The sequence below is a fragment of the Suricata suricatta genome, chromosome 10 (genome assembly GCF_006229205.1).
Source record: "Suricata suricatta isolate VVHF042 chromosome 10, meerkat_22Aug2017_6uvM2_HiC, whole genome shotgun sequence".
In the NCBI taxonomy this organism is placed as follows: Eukaryota; Metazoa; Chordata; class Mammalia; order Carnivora; family Herpestidae; genus Suricata; species Suricata suricatta.
Window position 1 is genome coordinate 53543833 of NC_043709.1, and position 12220 is coordinate 53556052.

Sequence of the window (12220 nt, forward strand, 5' to 3'; positions counted from 1 at the left end):
TTTATATCAATATAGTTAAGTCTGCTTCACTAACATAATTTACCATATGTTTGTTGTGATTTCTTATATTTCCATTTTTTCCTTTTAAAAGACTGGGATCTTTATTTTCAGTCTAAAAATAAAGGAATTGTCTACATTCTTTAAATTATTGAACTCTTCTCAACTTCATCATATTATTAGATTTCTAAGGCTGGGTTATGAAAAAATATATAGATAGATGAACAGATACATAGATCCAGATAAGTACATATATATACACATATATGTATATATACACACACACATATATATATGTATACACACACACACACACACACATATATATATACCTTTTAAAAGTAACACACATTACTAAGGTATCTATCTTTTCTTCAAATATCTGCTGAATCAGTATCTATTATTTCTCTCTGCTTCATGCACACAACTGTGTTCAGTGTGGTTTTTGTGTTGCAAAACTTTTGTAACCCTATAAAGCCAAGAATATATTTTCATACCATCTATCTAAATGGCAATTTTCTGGAATAAAATTCTAAATCCTTTTCCTTCAGTCTTTAGAAATACAATTCCATCATCTTCTCTCATTTGTGCTTTAAGCTACTGTCCATCTCCTTTGTCATTTAGCTGTCATCTCTTTTTCCTTATAATCTTCTTTGTCTTTCTTGTTTTAAATTTCACTCTACATGAAGGACTGAGGGTTCTTATCTCTCCTCTTTGATGATGCAATAGCGTTTTCAATAGCATAAGGTGTCTTATTGTTCAATAAGTACCATATCATTTTCTTATTTTATTTTTTTAATTACACTTATCTCTGTTGTTTTTCAAACACATTTGTTCCCTTTATTTTTATCCTGCAGTCATTCTGAGACTCAATTCATCTGAATTGTACACTTCCATATTTATGCTTCATATGTCTTATATTTCCCATCTGAGGTGTCTCCTTCAGTGAGATTTCTAATTCTGATTTGACAATTTTCTAATGTCCAGCTATATCTATTCTATCTATTGCATTCTGTGCATCAATTCTCACATTTTTCATAACTAATATTTTACTTGGATCTTTTTATCTTTTTATGAAAATATATTTCCTTCTATAACTTAGTGTGATTCTTAAGCTACTATAAAATAGGACTTTCTGTATTGATGTTTCTGCTCCTGACACAAATTGTACTACAGTATACTTTTGTTTTGTTTTGTTTTGTTTTTCCTGCTTTATTGAGTACAAGTGACCTTAATTGAGGTGCAATTGAGGTACATATATTTAAAGTGTACAACAAGATTTGAAATATATGTATACATTGTGAAAAGATTATAATTAAGTTAATTAGCATAACCATCTACAAATTCATCACCATCTCTATCATAATTCCAATGGCATTGTAGAAGAAATAGAAACAACAATCCTAGAATTTGTATGGACCTACCAAATCCCTGAAGAACCAAAGAGAGTCTAGGAAAGAATACATCTGGAGGCAGTACACCTTCTAATTCCAAACTCTATTACAGAGCTATAGTAATCAAAACAGGAATGTCACTGGTTCAAACCCAGACACATAGACCAATGCAACAGAAGAGAAAGCCCAGAAGGAAAACCACACATATACAGTCCACTAATCTTTGCTAAGGGTGACAAGAGCACACATCAGAAAAGGAAGGTGTCTTTAATAAATGGTGGTGGTAAAAATGTAAAAATGTGGGGAGGAGACATTGGTACTCACTTAAATGAATCTGGGTCTGAACCCCTCTTTACAGCAAGGCCATACTCAGGCTTGGCTGGGCAACTTCCACCTCCCTTTTGTTTGCTGGGTTCCACAAGGAGAGGCAGGCACATCTTTCATGCTCCTATATCCTTGATCTTTGGCATTTATAGATTTTATCAATACTTACATAGTGCTTACTTTTTCGTATGTGCCAGTTATTATTCTAAGTGCTTTATATAAATCCTCAAAACAATCCATGAGACAGGGACTACTATTATAATTCCCATTTTACAGAGAAGAAATCTGAGGTGTGCAGAGGTTAAGTCATGTGCCCAAAGTCACTGATCTATTAAGAGGAAGAGACAGATTCACAATTTGGGCATCTGGTTCCAGAGGTCCCCAGATTTAAAAACCTGCTGTGTTAGACTGTACCTCTGTGGTAGCTGCCTCTTTTCTTGTTTGGTGTCCCTCCCTCCGACCCTCCCCCCCCCAACCCCGGACTATGAACTTTGTTTGAATAAGGCCTGTGTCAAGTTTTTCATCTTTACCTCCTTAGTAATTGGCATACCATCCATGTCCTCAACAAAGAAAAAAACAAAGACATACAAATGGCCAACAGGTACATGAAAAGGTATTCAATATTACCAATCATCAGGAAAACACAAATCAAAATCACAATGAAGGTATCACCTCACATCTGTTAGGACACCTATTATTAAAAAGACAAGAGATAAGAAATGTTGACAATGATGTGAAGAAAAGTGAACCCTTATATACTATTGGTGGGAACTGGTACAGCCACAGTGACAAACAATATGGAAATATGGAAGTTCCTCAAGGGATTAAAAATAGACCTACCATATGATCCAGCAATCCCACTTCTGGGTATTTATCCAAAGGAAACAAAATCATTATCTTGATGAGATATCTGTACTCTTATGTTCTTAGCATCATTATTCACAATAGCCAAGGTATGGAAACAACCTAAGTGTCTACAATGAATGAATAAAGAAAGAAAATGTGATACAATGGACTATCATTCAGCCTTAAACAAGAAGGACACCCCGTCATTTGCAACAACTTAGATGGACCTTGGCATTATGCTAAGTGAAATAAGCTAGACAGAAAGTGACAAATAAGTGCACGGTATCACTTATTTGTGGAATTTTTTAAAATGTCAAACTCATAAGTTTAGAGAGCAGAAAAGTGATTGCCAGGGATGAAGAAAATAGGGACAATTTGGTAAAAGGGTATAAAATTTTAATTATAAATGAGATATGAGGACCTAATGAACAAAAACAACAACAACAACAAATGAAACAGGAACTCTATTTATGCCACTCTTAAAAATTAACTCGAAATGGATTAGACTTAAATGTAAGACCCGAGACTATATAAGCCTAGAAGAAAACATAAAGTTTCCGCTTTCCTTTTCTTTTGAAAGAGATGCTCTACAAATGTCATTTTGTTTTGTGAGATTATTTTCCTTGGAGATGAATAGCTCCTCTGTTAAATATTGTGCGTGGGGAAGGCCCGGCACAGTTCTGATTGGCTCTTATGAGTCTAAAGTAGTGGCAGATGAGTCTCAGTCTTTCCCAGGGGAAGGAGCCAGCATTCAGGTTGGTTAGCATATTTTCCCATGGCCCTCTGAGTTTTAGAAGGCTCAGAGATGTGGAAGAGATACCAAATCAGACTGTCAGAGAACCACAAGTAGGGAAGAGGTTAAAAAGATACTATGTTGCTCAGGCTGAAGGAAGTGTTCCAAGAAAGTAATGCTAATCAAAAGAAGTAGACCAATAACTAGAGAAGGGGGATACAAAGATGCTGTTTGTAAGTTTGAAGAAATTAAAATATACACATTGTGGGCTGGCGGGTTGGGCGGTGAGAAGCTCGGCAGGGTGGTGACTCCCAATGTCCATACGCCCGAACCAGCCCCAGAGTGCCCTATGCTGCCGGGACCGCCCAGAGCTGGCAAGGGTACCCAGGCACCCAAATTGGCTGAAAACTTCTGTGTCTGCCATTTGGCTACTGGGGACATGCTGAGGGCCATAGTGGCTTCTGGCTCAGAACTGGGGAAATAAGCTGAAGGCAACTATGGATGCCGGGAAACTGGGGAGCCACGAAATGGTAGTGGAGCTCATTGAGGAGAATTTGGAGGCCCCTCAGTGCAAAAATGGTTTTCTTCTAGATGGCTTCCCTCGGACGGTGACAACCTCATTGAGAAGAAGAAAGAGAAGCTGGACTCTGTGATTGAATTCAGCATTCCAGACTCTCTGCTCATCCGAAGAATCACAGGAAGGCTGATCACCCCCTGAGTGCTCGTTCCTACCACAAGGAGTTCAACCCCCCGAAGGAGTCCATGAAAGATATCACTGGGGAACCCTTGATCCGTCATTCAGACGGTAACAAGAAGGCCTTGAAAATCCGCCTGGAGGCCTACCACACTCAGACCACCCCACTGGCGAGTAAGACAGTAAACGCGGGATCCACTCCGCCGTCGACGCCATCCAGACCCCCCGATGTTGGGTTTGCCAGCATCCCAGCGGCCTTCTCCAAAGCCATATCCTAGGAGCAGAAGACCAGGCGATTCCGCACCACAGCTCATCACCCTGCGGCGTGACCCCTGCTCTTAGGTGCTGGGCAGAGGGGAGGGGTGGTCAGGGTGAGGGTGGAGAAGGAAGAGTGGTGAGCACCCAAATGGAGTAACAAATAGCAGCAATGTGGTAGCGAGGCCATCTCTTTCACACATAATAGAGGGGTTTGAAAGAGTACACAGGAAGGGGGAAATTAATTAAACTAATTAGAGCGTGTAAGTAGAAATAGGGAAGTGCAGCACTGTTTCTAAGGAACTGAAGTTTGATTTACTGTGGATTGGTGAGATTTTTTTTTAAAGCCGATGCCCTAAGGCCTCAGCTTTTATCTCGGAACCCCATGGGTTGCCAGGCTAGGAATGCAGGAGATCAAACTGTTCTGTCTTTCCTGAAGCTTGGAACAGACAGGGTTTGACTACTGACCCTGATCCTAGTTCCTGGCACCATGAGATCAGAAGATCATCTCCACACTGGAAAGAGATGAGGTGGGGGTGCGGGGTGTGGTGTTCATGGGGGCGATGTGCTCAGCCAATCGATTTGACCAGATTTGTGGGGGAGGCAGGGCTGGTCTCCCTCCTTAAGGATGAACCACTGTTTACCAGTCCACCTGTTCTCAGGTTCAGCTCCCCGCACCCACCCAGCTTCCCTACACTCTTGCCATCTTGCATCCACAATGTGTGAAGGGACTCTTGTTAATAAATGAACAAGTGTCCTAAGCAACGCCATCCAAAGACTGTCCTTACCATCCTCAAATCCTGTGACTGGGATTACTCATCAGCACTGTGATGTATTATTTTAATGAGGTGTCTTTCTTTCTTTCTTAACTGACCAAATGCTGCCTTGTTTGGCCACTAAATCAATAAAGTGTGTTAAAAATTTGTAAAAATAAAAAAAAAATAAAATATACACATTCTGTGCCAATATCAAAGTTCTTCTCCAGAATAATGAGTGGGTCATGTTAAAATTCACTAAGTGATCATTCTAGTTTAATTTGTAGTCACAGTATAATCCTTATAAATTAGCAGTGATGATATATTATTTATTTCTGGAAAAATTATCCACTTTTTCTATTTCAAAAATATATATTTCATTAAAATAAATGTTAATAAATAACAAATGACAAATAAAAGAAATAATATAATTTCTTATTCATTTTTGACTCTTAAAACTTCTCATTAACTATCCATGTAATATTTGTAAATATGAATACCTTTTGAATCTTTAATCTCAGCACTGTTTCTGATTCTCATGGTTTTTAACAAGCTGAGTAATTTAAGAAAGCAAATCAGAAAATGTGTCAGTGCTTATTTAATTGCCATTCAATTTTAATCCATGTTGATCTATGCCTGTTTTGACTCTAGGTTAGCATGTCATTAGGAAGTAATGTGCTTGTACATATTCATTGTTATAACTGTCCTATTATAACAACTGGCTACCAGTAACACCAAAACAAAGATTCATTACAGACAGGCTAATTTATTTAAGTAAGTATCTCACCGTGTGACCCCTATAATCATTCAATTTGACACGCCAGCTAAACTGCCAAATAATTCTCCCACTACATTACTTATTTTTTATAAATAAATAGTGTGTGTGAGCAATCTCGCCGTCTCTGCATTCACCCCACAATTCATTGTTATGCTTACATCTAAATCCTTAAGTTGCTGGGCACACACTATGGATAAGTGGGTGTTTGCATGTCTCCAGAATGGCTCTGAAGGCATATATTGACAGAAGTACTAGTAGAGCATATTTCAAAGCAAATAATTGGTGTGGAGGCTTTCAGCAAGCCTTGTTCATAAAACTAGACATATAATTGGTAATATAGATCACATGTGTTGCTCTTGTCTTCTCAAAATCACATGAGCAATTCTAAGCAATCAGTTCTGAACTGATATATGTTGCATATTTTTTATTGAAATAAATAAACAATCTTTACCAGACGGAAAAGGCAAATTTGGCAATATAGTGAAGTTAAAAGTTGCCTTTGGACTCATAAAGACTTGAGTCCAGAACTTGCCTCTGGCAACAATGAACCATGTGATCTTGGGCAAATTATTTATCCTCTTTGAGTCTGATTTTTTTTTAATCTTTTGAAATATAGTTGCATCATTTAAAGAACTGTGATGGAGTTATGAACAGTCAAGGAAAAAAATATCTACAAGAGGGCATCTGGTAGTCCTTGTTACTTAAGAAATGTTAGTGTTTTTAAAAACATATTATGTCATGTTTGATAGGTTAAATGAACTAGGAATCAGGTATACTTTGTAATTTTTTAAAATATGTAGTCATCATCTCTGTTTCATTGTCTTCCCCTCCTTCTCCTTTTCGTCCTCCTCTTCTTCTTATTCTTCTTTTCTTTTCCCTTTCCTTCTCCCTCTTCCTCCCTTCCTCCCTCCTTACCTTCTGCCCAGAATCTTAAACATTTCCTACATTTGTTTATTTCTCTTACTCTGTTGATATATCTTCTGCAACAACAATCTCAAAATACAGTGGCTAAACAACAATGTCTTATGAATTTTCATGGTTTTGTATGGATTTTGTGGGCTTCTTAAGTTCAGTTGACCAGTTCTTGCTTGTAATCTATCTTGCAGACATGTGTTCAGACTATAGTGGTCTTAAAAGTTTGACTTGTCTGTATATCTAAGACAGTTTACTCACATGGCTGACAACTGAAACTGGCTATTGGCTGGAAGTTGAACTGAGGCTTTTGATCAGAGCATCTACACATGGCCTCTGATGTATCTTGGACTTAATCACTGTATGATAGATGGGTTCTAAGAAACTCAAAAGTAAATGTCCCAGAAGACTCGAGTAGAAGTCATAAGGATTTTTTCACCTTACTTCCATCAAATCTAATTAGTAAAGAACAAGTTGAAGAGTCCATTAGATTCAAGCAGAGAATTCTACAAAAAGATAGATAAAAAGGAGAGGGTAAGTAGTATCTTTTAGATTGACTACCAGATCCCCCTTACCCAGCTTGGGAGAAATAACACCAAGAGGCAGCTGAAAAATGCCAAAAACAGGCATGTTGTGGGAGATACTGTATGTTTGGCTTGACCACTGCAATAAAGCAAACCACAATAAAGCAAGTCAAATGAAATTTTTGGTTTCCCAGTGAATACGAAAGTTATGTTTATACTATACTGTACTCTATTAAGTATGCAATAGCATTATGTCTAAAAAAAGTAGTGTAGAGTCATCTGGATGGCTCAGTTGGTTTGAACGTCCTGCTTCAGCTCAGGTCATGATCTCATGGTTCGTGAGTTTGAGCTCCGTGTCGGGCTCTGTGCTGACAGCAAACTCAGAGCCTGGAGCCTGCTTCAGATTCTGTGTCCCCCTCTCTATCTGATCCTCCCCTGTGCACACTGTCTCTCTCTCTCAAAAATATAAATAAAACATTTTAAAAAATTTAAAAAATAGTATACATATCTTAATTAAAAATACTCCATTGCCAAGAAATGCTTACCACTATCTGAGCTATCAACGAGTCATGGTCTTTTTGCTGGTAGAGCATCTTGCCTCAATGTGGATGGCCACGGATTAATGAGGGAAGTGACTGCTGAAAGTTGGGGTGTAAAATAAGCCAGCAATGATGTTTCCTGCATCAACTGACTCTTCCTTTCAAGACAGATTTCTCCGTAGCATGTGATTCTATTTGATATCATTTTACCTATGGTAGAATTTCTTTAAAAATTGTTTTAATCCTCCCAAACCCTACTTCTGCTTTACCAACCAAGTTAATGTACCATTCTAAATCCTTTGCTGTCATTTCAACATTCTTCAGAGTATCTTCACCAGTAGAGTCCTTCACAAGAAACTACTTTCTGTGCTCATCCATAAAAAACAACTCCTAACCTGTTTAAGTTCTACCATGAGGTTGCAGCAATTCAGTCACATATTCAGGCTCCACTTCTAATTCTAGTTCTCTTGCTATTCCCACCACATCTGCAATTACTTCTCTCACTGAAGTTTTGAACCCCTCAAAGTCATCCATGAGATCTGGAACCAACTTCACCCAAATTCCCATTCATATTGATATTTTGACCTCTTCCCATGAACTACAAATGTCTTTAATGGCATTTAGAATTGTGAATCCTCCCCAAAAAGTTTTCAAATTACTTCGCCCAGATCCATCAGAGGAATAACTATCTATGGGAGCTCTAGCATTTTAAAATGTATTTTGTAAATAATAAGACTTGAAGGCTGAAATGACTCCTTGATCCATAGGCTTCAGTATAGATATTGTGTTAGCAGGCAGGAAAACATTAATGCATCGTATATCTCCATCATAGCTCTTGAATGATCAAGTGTATTGTCAATAAGCAGTAATATTTTGAAAATACTTTTTTTTCTCTTAGCAGCAGGTCTTGACAGTAGGTTTGAAATAGTCAGAAAACCATGTTGTTATCGTCCTGGCTTTCCTGTTCCATGTTTTGAGCACAGGCAGAGTAGCTTTAGTATAATTCTTAAGAGTCCTAGGATTTTCAGAATGGTAAATGTGCATTGGTTTCAACTTCAAATTACCAGCTGCATTAGCACCTAACAAGAATCACCCAGCCCTTTGAAGTTATATTTTTTATTTATTTTTTTAAATATTGATTCAGTTTTGAGAGACAGAGCGTGAGCGAGGGAGGAGCAGAGAGACAGGGAGGCACAGAATCTGAAGCAGGCTGCAGGCACAGTGCCTGAGCTGTCAGCACAGTGCCTGATGCGGGACTTGAATCCACAAACTGTGAGATCATGACCTGAGCTGGAGTCGGAGGCTTAACCGACTGAGCCAGCCAGGTGCCCCTGCCCTTTGAAGTTTTAAAGCCAGACATTGACTTCTCCTCTTTAGCTATTAAATTCCTAGATAATATCCTCTTTCAATAAAAGTCTATTATATCTACAGGGAAGTATATTGTTTAGTGTAGCCACATTCATTATCTTAGCTAGATCTTCTAGATAACATGTTATAGCTTCTACATCAGCACTCTGCTTTATCTCATACCTTGATGTTATAGAAATAGCTTTTTTCCTTAAACCCCATGAACCAAACTCTACTAGCTTCAAGCTTTTCTTCTGCAGCATCCTCACTTCTCTCAGCCTACATGGAATTGAAAAGTTATGCCCTTGCTCTGGGATAGGCTTTGGTTTAAAATAATGTAGCTGGTTTGATCTTCCATCTAAACTGTTAAACTTTCCTCATATCAGCAATAAGGTTGTTTCACTTTCCAATCATTCATATATTCACTAGAGTAGCATTTTTAATTTCCTTCAGGGACTTTTCCTTTGCATTCACAACTTGGCTAACTGTTTGGCATAAGAGACCTAGCTTTCAGCCTACTTTGGCCTTAGACATGCCTTCCTCACTAAGATTAGTCATTTCTAGCTTCTGATGTAAAGTGAGAGACATGTGACTCTTTCACTTGAACACTTAGAGGCCATTGTAGAGTTATTATTTGACCTAATATCTTTTTTTAAATGTTTATTTATTTTTGAGAGAGTGAGAGAGAGACAGACAGAGCATGAGCAGAGGAGGGGCAGAGAGAGGGAGACACAGAATCTGAAGTAGGCTCCAGGATCTGAGTTGTCACCACAGAGCCCCATATAAGGCTCGAACTCACTAACCATGAAATCATGACCTGAGCTGAAATCGGACGCCTAACCGACTGAGCCACTCAGGTGCCCCTACTTGGCCTAATTTCAATACTGTTGTGTCTCAGGATATAGAGAGGCTGGAGGAGAGGAAGAAAGATGTGCGGAAGGAGAGTTGGTGGAGTAGTCAGAATGTATACAACATTTATCTATTCTGTTGGCTGTCTTCCAGGAAACAAAAGCAAAAATGTACTGTTGGAACTTCAACAAGATAGAAAGTTTCTGCACAGTGAAGGAAACAATCAACAAAACTAAAAGGCAATCTATGGAATGGGAGAAGATATTTTTAAATGACATATTGGATAGGGTTAGTGCCTAAAATGTATAAAAAACTAAAAAAATCGACACCCAAAAACTAATAAGCCAGTTAAGAAATGGGCAGAAGACATGAATATACATAGACATTTTTCCAAAGAAGACATAAAAATGGCTCAAAAACACATGAAAAAAAGCCCAACATCACTCATCATCAGGGAACTACAAATCAAATCTACAATGAGATATGACCTCACACCTGTCAGAATGGCTAAAATTAACAATGCAGGAAACAAGAGATCCTGTTGGTAAGGATGTGGAAAAAGAGAAACCATCTTACACTCCTGGTGGGAATGCATATTGGTGTAGCCACTCTGGAAAACAGTATTGAGATTCCTCAAAAAGTAAAAAATATAACTATCCTCTTATCCAAGAATTGTGCTACTAGCTATTTATCCAAAGGACTCAAAAATATGCTGATGTACCCCAATGTTTATAGCAGCATTATCAACAACAGAAAATTATGGAAAGGATCCAAATGTCCACTGAATAATGAGTAGATAAAGGAGAGGTTACACACACACACACACATATACACACAGAGGAATATTACTCAGCCATAAAAAAGAACAAAATCTTGCCATTTTCAATCGCATGAATGGAACTAAAGTGTATTATGCTAAGTGATATAAGTAAGTCAGAGAAAGACAAATATCGTACTCTCATACATGGAATTTAAGAAACAAAACAGATGATCATAGAGGAGGGGGAAAAAAGAGAGGGGGGCAAACCATAAGAAACTCTTAACTATAGAGAACAAACTGAGGGTTTCTAGAGGGGAAATAGGTGGAAGGATAGGCTAAATGGGTAATGAGTACTATGGAGGGCACTTGTGATGAACACTGGGTGTTATATGTAAGTTATGAATCACTAAATTCTACTCCAGAAACTAATAACATACTAAATATTGACAAATTTAAGTAAGAATTTGAAATATTAAAAAACGCAACATCTGATGAAGAAGGAATAGCCCATTCCACATGAAATGCTCACTAAGGAACAGTTTATGAATGTTAGTGCCTACAATTCTGTGGGTTAAGCAAAAAAATTCATTTAAATTATTTCTAAAATAGAAAAAAATGTTTGTCATCTTATATGGGCATGATTCATGGCACTCCAAAACAATGAGAATAACATCAATGATTACTGATCAAGGATCACAATTACCAAAATAATAATAATGAAAAAGTAAAATGTTGTGATAATTACCAAAATGTGACGTGGAGACGTGAAATGAGCAAAAGATATTAGGAAAATGGCACCAATCAATTCGCTTGCAGTGGGATTGGCACAAACCTTCAATTTGTAAGAAGTATGATCAACAGTTGCAAAGCAGAGTAAAGTGCCATAAAATGAGGTGAGCTTATACTTATTTTCTTGATCACTTGCTTTTAAAGCACAGACATATGCCTTAGACTTAGCCAAATCATACAACTACCCTGGCCTAAGAATCTGTAGTTAATGGTCCAAGAAAGTGTTGCTGCAGAAAGTCATTTCTGGCAGTGGTTTCTCCAGTAAACAAATCTGAAAGGTCAGAGTCAGGGTACAGTTGGTAGTGTCTAGTTCTCAGCCATGACAGAGCAGACTTAACTTGTCTTGACATTGGATGGGACTCCATGCTTACCTTTTCTGAGTTTCATGCAGAGGCTATTCAGTGATTCTCTTTGCTACAAATGATCTTTTAATATACTAAGTTTTTGTTTATTTCAACCAGGTTTAATTTTTTATTTCTTATATCTAAGATTTCTGGTTGATCTAAAAAGAATTATTTTTAGTGAGTTTTTTATTAAATGGGGTACTTCTTGCAGGATTCATGTCTAACTATACAATTTGATCACAATAAACTATTGCTACAAAGTCAGACATATTTACTTACATTATCTAACATTTAAGGTCTTAACAATATACCATTGAATTACTGTATACTTGACCTTTATTGGTCTTCCTTTTCTTAATCGCTACAAACATGCTATGATA

The 12220-nt window shown here is 37.6% G+C and overlaps 1 pseudogene; it reads left to right on the plus strand.

Annotated features, from left to right (window-relative positions):
- Window positions 1–3604: 3604 nt before the first annotated feature.
- On the plus strand, window positions 3605–4266 carry LOC115305033 (annotated as a pseudogene).
- The last annotated feature ends 7954 nt before the right edge of the window (window positions 4267–12220 follow it).